Source organism: Gossypium hirsutum, chromosome D05, assembly GCF_007990345.1.
Source record: "Gossypium hirsutum isolate 1008001.06 chromosome D05, Gossypium_hirsutum_v2.1, whole genome shotgun sequence".
NCBI lineage: Eukaryota > Viridiplantae > Streptophyta > Magnoliopsida > Malvales > Malvaceae > Gossypium > Gossypium hirsutum.
Genome location: NC_053441.1, coordinates 8,605,325 through 8,614,399, shown reverse-complemented (window position 1 = coordinate 8,614,399; position 9,075 = coordinate 8,605,325).

Sequence of the window (9,075 nt, the reverse complement as noted above, 5' to 3'; positions counted from 1 at the left end):
TTGCTTTCTTCCATGGGGAGTGGTGTGAGATGATGGAGGGGTTGAAGATGGCTTTCTTTTCATCATTTCTAATTACTTAACCATTAATTAATTGATTGATTAATTAAAATATCTAATAATTAAATAATCATAAATTATTTCAACCAATCATCCTTCAACACCATTCATCCTTAATTATTATTATACCTCAACAGTTGATAATTATCCAAATTGAGAAATGACCATTTTGCCATAGTTCTCTAAAATGCCTACCTTAAATCATTATTCACTTTGGTAAATTACGATTTAATCCCTCATATTTTTCTACTTATTCAATTTGATCCCTACTTACAAATTTTGTGTTACAAAACTTTTAGGTTATTTGCACTTTTTGTACTTCAACTATTCTCATATTTACAATTTAATCCCTTAAATTTTGAATAATTATACTTGAGTTCTAAAACTTTTCACATCTTTACGATTTGGTCTTTTTCTTAAACTAATATATCACGACATACTTCTTAATTCAACTTCTTTTGGCATCGCTCAACCTTCTCTTTTATCATTTATATTCTTTATTTTACTTTACTAAGGAATGTATTTTGCACGATCCTTAATTAATACTACTTTTATAATATAACGATTTTAGGGGTGTTACAATAAAAGTTACTTTCTTGTATAGATTGGAAAGTTAAAAAAATATTAAGCCAAAATTAACCCTATTTTGTATTGGTTTAGGTAAAAAAAAGTTATTACTTCATTACTTCTTCCAACTACTTGATTTTCTCTATTAATTTAAAGGATTTTTCACAAGTTCTTTTTCTTCTGATTTTATTATTTTTTCCATCTAGAATGAATTAATACTTGTATTTGTATGCAGGGGCAAATTTGAGGGGGGCAGGCCTACCTTACCTGTAATACCCCAAAAATTACTACAGTAAGAAAGTAAGATAATATCCTTGATATAGTAAAATAATGAAATAAAGTGATAAAAAGGGTTAAATTGAAAAAGTAAGATAATATCCTTGATATAGTAAGAAAGAAAGTATATTATGACATATTAATTCAAGAAAGGATTAAATTGAAAAAGTGAGAAAAGTTTTATTGCCCAATAGTGAATACTTAAAATTTGAGGGGTTAAAGTGTAAATATGAAAAAGTTGAAGGACCAATAGTATAAATATTTTAAGAGTGGAATAATATAGAAACTAGGGAAAATGGATGAATTAGGACCAAATTAAAAATGTGAAGAATTTTAAGGGACTAAATTATAATTTTACCAAATTAAGTGATGACTGAAGGATGAAATTTCAAAATATTATGAAGGGAAAAATGGTCAAATAGAGAGAGAGAAAATTCTAGAAGGTAATGATGATGTTTGTGATATTTTTAATTAATTAATTAGATAAATGTTATTTTATTAATATTTTATTAAGATTTTTAGTTTTATTTAATTATTAAATGATTAATATAAAATGGAGGAAAGATGATGAAAAAATTATCATCTTTCCATGCAACCAACGTTAGAAGAGAAGAGAAGAAAGAAAATTTTGCTTTCTTTACAATTTGGTCCTTTCACCAAAAATTCACTATTTTCACCTAGAAATCAAAAGAATTTCCATAGCTTCCAAGAGAGAAAAATAATAAGGAGACAATGGGGAGCTAGAATGTCAAGTTAGATTCAAGAAATAGAAGTTGGAGGAGAGAGAAAATCAAGTTAAAGATTGAAATCAATATCACAAGGTAAGAACATCAAGATTTCAATATATTTTTAAGTTTGTTATTGTTGAAAAAGCATGGAACTGATGTTATAGTAGAGTTTTCTTAAATAAATTCTTATTTTATTGATATATTAGTGAAAGGAAATAAGTGAAAATGATGGGAAATATTATAGAGAAAGGGAATTAGGGAGTTATAAACTTAGTAATCAACATCTTGCACTAAAACAGTTTTGGACAGCAGCAGTAGTTTAACTTTGAAAAATTACCATAAATTTTATAAATCAAATTAGAGGATGAACAAAATATGGAATTAAATCTTATTAAGTCTAGTTTCTCATAGAAAAAACGGTGTAAGTAATGGAATTGTAAATCATGATATATAATAAATTTTGTGAGACAAGGCTAGAATGAATTCGGGTTCCCCTATTCTGACTTTGGAAAATCATCAAAAATTGAATAAAAATAATTAGAGGCTTAAATTTATATGTTTAAAATCCTGAATGAGTCTATTTTCAATAGAAATAAAAGGAAACATCATCCAAATTTTGTACAAAGAGATAATTAATTTTTAGTGAAGAGGGGTCGGAACTGTCAAACAGTGAAACAAGGGAAACTTTAAAGAATAAACTGCACTTATTGGCTAAACCAAAAATTCTGAAAATATTATGGTAAGAAGATATGTGAGTTCATAGAAAATTTTCGGATATTAATTTGGAGTTCCATAGCTCAAGATATAAATAATTTAGTGACTATGACTCAAGTGGACAACTTTGAATTAATATATAAATAAATGCTGGAATTATAGATAATGTTACATATCAGCATATTATACATTAAGGATGTGGAATAGAGAGGAGGAGGAGCAGGAGGAGGAGGAGGAAAATAAATAATTTCAGACCAAGATCTTCGATTCACATCGAGATTTTGGAAGCAGCTGCATGAATCATTGGGTACTCGACTTAGTTTCAGTACAGCTTTTCATCTGCAAACTGATGAACAATCTGAACGGGTAATTCAGATTTTGGAAGATATGCTCCGAGCTTGTGTCATTGATTTTGAATCAGGTTGGGAACATTATTTACCACTAGCAGAATTTGCTTATAATAATAGTTTCCAATCTAGTATTCAAATGGCTCCGTATGAAGCACTTTATGGTCGAAGGTGTCGATCACCAGTATGTTGGACAGAATTAAAAGAAAGAAAAGTGATTGGGTCGGAATTGATTCAAGAGACAGAAGAAACAGTTAAAAAGATTAAAGATAGACTGAAAGCCGCTTTCGGCAGACAGAAATCTTATGCGGATTTGAAACGACGAGATATTGAATATTCCGTTGGTGATAAGGTATTCCTCAAGGTATCACCGTGGAAGAAAATTTTGAGATTTGGTTGGAAGGGAAAATTGAGTCCACGTTTTATTGGGTCGTATGAGATTCTGGAAAGAATTGGGCCTGTTGCTTATCGATTAGCTTTACCTCCAGAATTACAGAAAATTCATGATGTTTTTCATGTTTTGATGCTTCGGAGATATAAATCGGATCCTTCTCATATCATTCCCACTGAAAACATTGAAATTCGATCTGATTTAACATATAAAGAAGAGCCAGTTCAGATATTAGCACGAGAAGTGAAAGAATTAAGAAATAAGCGGGTTCCTTAAGTCAAAGTTTTGTGGAGAAGTCATAGTGTGGAAGAAGCGACTTGGGAACCGGAAGAGATAATGAGAACACAATATCCTCATCTCTTCTCAGGTAAATTTCGAGGACGAAATTTATTAAGGGGGAGAAATGTAATGACCCAAAATTTGCGGGCATCGAAAAAATATAATATCGGGCCTCCGTCTTAGTAATTTGAGTTCAGAAATAATTATTAGAAATATTTACGAGGCTAGTTGTGTGTTTAAGTAGGTTTTGGATAGGTGAATTTAGTTTAATTATGAGTAATTAGTAAAAAGGATTAAATTGAATAAAGAGTGAAAGTCTAATTATAGATTAAAAGAAAGTGAAAAGGGCTAAAATGGCAATTAAGCCATTTATATGAAATGAGGTGGCATAAACGCTTAAAATCTAAGATTTTAATTAAGATATATATAAATATTATATGTATATAATTATTATAATTATTATAATTATTTATTTAAATGGTAATTTATATTAATTATATTATTTTATTATGAAATAAGTTAAAATTAAGACAAATGTGTGGTGATAGGATGGTACAAGTGTACTAACATATATATATACACTTGTATTATAATTATTATTTACTTAAAATTTAAGTAAAAGATATTAATTAATTAATTAATTAATTATATCATGAGATTTTTATTTGGTAAACAAATTAAATAATGACAATTGTAATAAAACTATTGGCACAAATGTAAAAATATAAGTGTGACCAAATGTAAAATGAATATTGATATTAAATAGACATTAATATAATATAAAGAAAATGAAATAAAAGGAAATAAAAACAAAGCAAAAGAAAAGAAAGAAACAGAATAGAAGTGACGAAGCAGAGAAGAAACATGGGAGAAAGAAAGAAAGAAGAAAATAGGGAAAATAGGGTTTTTGAGGCTTGAAATTTAATTTGGTAAGTCAATTTAGCCCTTTTATCTTAATTCTAATGTTTTAGAAGTTTTAAAACAAAGTTTTGATGGAATTAAATTGATATTTAGAAAGTTAATAGATTTTTGAATAGGGTTTATGTAGAATAAATGATGGAATTGAGGGTTTATTTGATAGAAATTTTGATTGGAATTGATAAGGGGATTAAATTGTAAAAGAAACTATAAATTTTATGTTTTAGGGACTAAATTGAGGGAAATTCGAAATTAGGAAAATATGCTGAAATTTTAATATTTAAATTTAAGTTTGGATGAAATTTGAATAGAAATAGAGTGTGAATTGAATTAGGAAAGTAAGTGAATTTAGTTAGGATTAAATTGAGAATAAGGAAGAAATTGAATAGAAATTTAATTATTTATCATAATTAGTGTTGAAATTAATAGTATAAATTATTATTATTTTCGTAGCTAATAAAGAACCCGAGGCATCAGCATCAAAGGGAAAGGAGAAGATTATCGAGGAGTAAACTCGAGAAAATCACGGTTTGTATTACTATAATTCAAGTTATTTATTATTAAATGCTAAATTTTAATTTATGTGTCTAGTAAATGAAATGTGATGTAAGTATTAATATTAGTATTTGTATTAGTATTATTATTAGTATTATTATTATTATTATTATTATTATTATTAGTGGGAATTAAATAGAATAGTTGATATGAATTAATATTTGAATTGTTTGTTGATTGAAAGCGGGAAATGAATTTGAATCGAATTGTGAATGGTATTAAATTGTATGGAAATGTATTGAGTTGTGAAAATGTGTGAATTTGTAAAATAATTATTGATTGAAAGGTGGAAAAATGATTGAATTGAAAATGTGAGAAATTGTGATTGAATTGAGAATATATGTGATTTAAATACCCTATTAACTAGTCGGGCTGAGTCGAATATAGTTGGCATGCCATAGGATTGGAAGAGTTCAGGGATACTTCGACCTCGAGTCGATGAGACACTGGGTGTCACAATATTTCTTCGGATAGATTCGATGAGGTACTGGGTACCAACTTTCTTCGGATAGATGAGACACTGGGTGTCAACTATTGCTTCGAACTATCCGATGAGGCACTAGGTGCCATTCTGGTGTGTTTGGTTGGATCTGTGTATCCGCCAAAGTCCGAATTTTGTTAATAGGGTAAATGATGAAATGATAAACCGAACGAGTTGGTCAAACGAGATATTGAAATGAAATGAAAAAGTTGAATTGCGAATTGAAATGTGAAATGAGATTGAGAAATGAACCTAAGGTTCATGATTTGTTTAAACTCAAATTGTGGATATATGATATTGGTTGATGAATTGCTATTGTTGAGATATTGAATTTAAATTGTATATACGAATTATGCATTACATGTTTATTATTGTTATAATTTGAATTATGGTAATACCACTGAGTATGAAATACTCAGCGTACGGTTGTTTCCGTGCGCAGGTCGATAGAAGTCAAAGGTCCCGGTTTAGCATCCAGATCAATCCCGACTTCAGCGTAACTTTGGTGATGTATATTTTCTTTGGTAAATGTGGCATGTACATAGGATGTGTATAAAGATTATTATGTTTAATATAAATGGTTAAAAATGTTAGTATTATAAGTTTAAGATTTATAATGAATGAAGTTTACCTAATTTGATTTATTTATTGTTTTGTCAAATTTAAATTAATATCATGTAGATTGAGTTTGATTAGACGTATTTAGAATAGAAAATGAGAACGTGAAATGAATTGGTTGATTTGGTTATATTTGGAAATGTTGTGAATTTTAATTGCAAGGGGTTGTATGTAAAAATAAGCCGAAGTGCTGCCGAAATTTTTAAAAATATATATTTAAAAGAAGAAAAAAATAAAAAAAAATTTGAATGAAGTCAATTAGTAAAATTTATATGAATTTATGACTCTTTTGTATATGTTTGTTAATTGTTTATGAATTATTTGTAGATTATTTGATACGTCCGGTAATGCCTCATAACCCTGTTCCGGCGACAGTTAGGGTTAGGGGGTGTTACAAGAACTCCCATGTAAGACCATATTTGGGATATGAAATTGGCAATACAGGAAACATCCCATGTAAGACTATGTCTGGGACATAGCTTTGGCATGTTATATTCAGATAAGAGACTTGAGTATCCTTAGTATTCCAAGTAATTCAACGGGATAGTAAAGAAATTATGTTACATGAAAGTTCAGGTAAAAGTATGATAAATAGATTCAGGTGAGTATAAGGATTAAGAATATTTCAGTTATCAGTTGAGAAAATAATTTCAATAAGGAAGGAGTAAGTTATAATCATGAGTTGTTTAAGCAAACAAGTAAGCAAACATGTAAGAAAGTAAATAAAGAAGAAGTTAAATTTGATGAGACAAAATATTTAGGTATGATACCTAAAAGAATGTATGTATTAATTGGAAGTTTTTTTTAGTGAATGGAATAAAGTGAGGTTCGTGATAACAAAATTAGTCAGAGAAATGATAATTAAGTGGTAAAGATGTCTGTGTGTAAAGGTTACAGTCGAAATGAACATGATGATCTTTTTTGGATATTATATATATTCTTTTATTCTCAGAGATATGTATGTGTAATTGTTCAGTTCTGATAGAGTTCTTATGTTGTGAGAATGTTAGCTAATTATAATGTTAGACGAAAGCCCTGTTGGTGTGGTCGGTTTATGACCGGTTATTGTTCTGTTTTGCATACATATTTAGAAAGTGTATTGTTTTGCTACAAGAAATATTGTGCTGATGACTAAATTGCAAAACATGTAAACGTGATATGTGAAGTACATGATATGGATTATTAGTAAATTACGGATGAATAATGAATTTTGAAATATAATACATGTATTAAAGGTAGAGAAGATATAAATATACGGATTATTGATACAAGAATTAAATTGTAAATCATGTAAAAGCATTATGAGAAAAGTGTAAAAGTGATATGCATGCATGAAATAACTTGCCCAAGTAGACGAGATTAGAACTATTAGGATATTAAGGGAGTTTAGCTTGCTCTCTGATTATTAGCACATCGGTGCTCTCTGATTATTAGCACATTTGTGTTCTCTGTATAATACTTTAGTGCTTTCTGTTTAATAGTGTATAATAATGTACATCTGTATCAGTTTCGTATATCCTAAGTATTCTGTTTAATCTACTGGGCCTCTACTAAAAAAGATAAATAATTTTCGTTACAAGGTAAATATTTACCTCTGATTCATGTTTGAAATATTGAATTAAAAATAAATAGTGAAATGAAATGATAGAGAATGAATACATATACTAAGCTTGGTAAATATGTACAGAAGGGAATTATAGAATGATAGAGATGACTTTAAGAAAACTAAATGAAGAAAGGACTTATGGTTATGAAGAAAGAGAGAAAATAAGAACTCGATTAAGTAAAAAGAATAGTATTATTGAAAAGGAAGTACAAAATGATATAAAAACTAGAAATATTAGTGATAAGAATGGATAGAAAAGAATAATTGAAAGAATATAGAAATGATGAAGTTCATGATCAAAATAAAACAAGGAAATTTCGAAGACGAAGTTTATTTTAAGGGGGAGAGAAATGTAATACCCTGAAAATTACTACAGTAAGAAAGTAAGATAATATCCTTGATATAGTAAAATAAGGAAATAAAGTGATAAAAAGGATAATTTTGAGTTATGTCAACATTGGGAAGTATATTATGACATATTAATTCAATAAAGGATTAAATTGAAAAAGTGAGAAAAGTTTTGTTGCCCAAGAGTAAATACTCAAAATTTGAGGGGTTAAAGTGTAAATACAAAAAAATTTGTAACTCGGTTTAATACGTATGCAAATGCATGTCTTCTAGTAATGCCTCGTACCCTATTCTGGCATCGAATACTGGTAAGGGGTGTTACAATGTGACATCGCCAGATTTAGAGGTGCTCATAGGCCGGACGGCCCGGCCCGGCCCGACGACCCGCCCGAAATATGGGAGGGTTTGGGTAAAAATATAGGCCCGAAATATGGGCTTAGGCAAAAAATGAGGCCCGATTAAAAAACGGGCCGGGCCTCGGGCACCACTTTTTTGGCCCGGGCCTGGCCCGAATATAATAAATATTTTTATTTTTTTATTTTTTAATTTTAAAATACTTTTTTTAAAATATTTTTAATTTTAAAATATTTTTAAAATACATTTTTAATTTTTTTAATTTTAAAATATTTTTAAAATGATTTTTTTAATTTTTAAAATAAATTTTTGGTATTTATTTAAAAAACGGGCCGGGCCGGGCCCGGGCTTATGAATTTTTTCTCGGGCCGGGCCTGGGTAAAATTCTAGGCCCATATTTCGGGACGGGCCGGGCCCGGGCCGAAATTTTTTTCTGAGCTCGGCCCGAACCCGGCCCGGCCCGGCCCATGAGCAGCTCTAGCCAGATTCGGTCATAACGTTTAGACCGGGTTTGGAGTGTTACATTACCCTTCCCAAAAATGAAAGGTTTTCAATTTAGTCCTCTTATAAATAGATAAATTATAAATTAATATATAATGAAATTGCACTTTTGTAACACTCCTAACCCATATCCGTCACTGGAACAGGGTTACAGAGCATTACTAGAGTTTACAGATCAATTATATTTATTTCATACTGTAACGCTGGGGTTTGTGCAAGTGTACACTGTCGTTATCAAGTAATAAGTAAGTATCGAGTTATCGTCTCTATAGGGATTGTATTTGTGCTAAGTGACTTAATTTGTAAAATTATATTAACAATTTGGTAAATAAAAA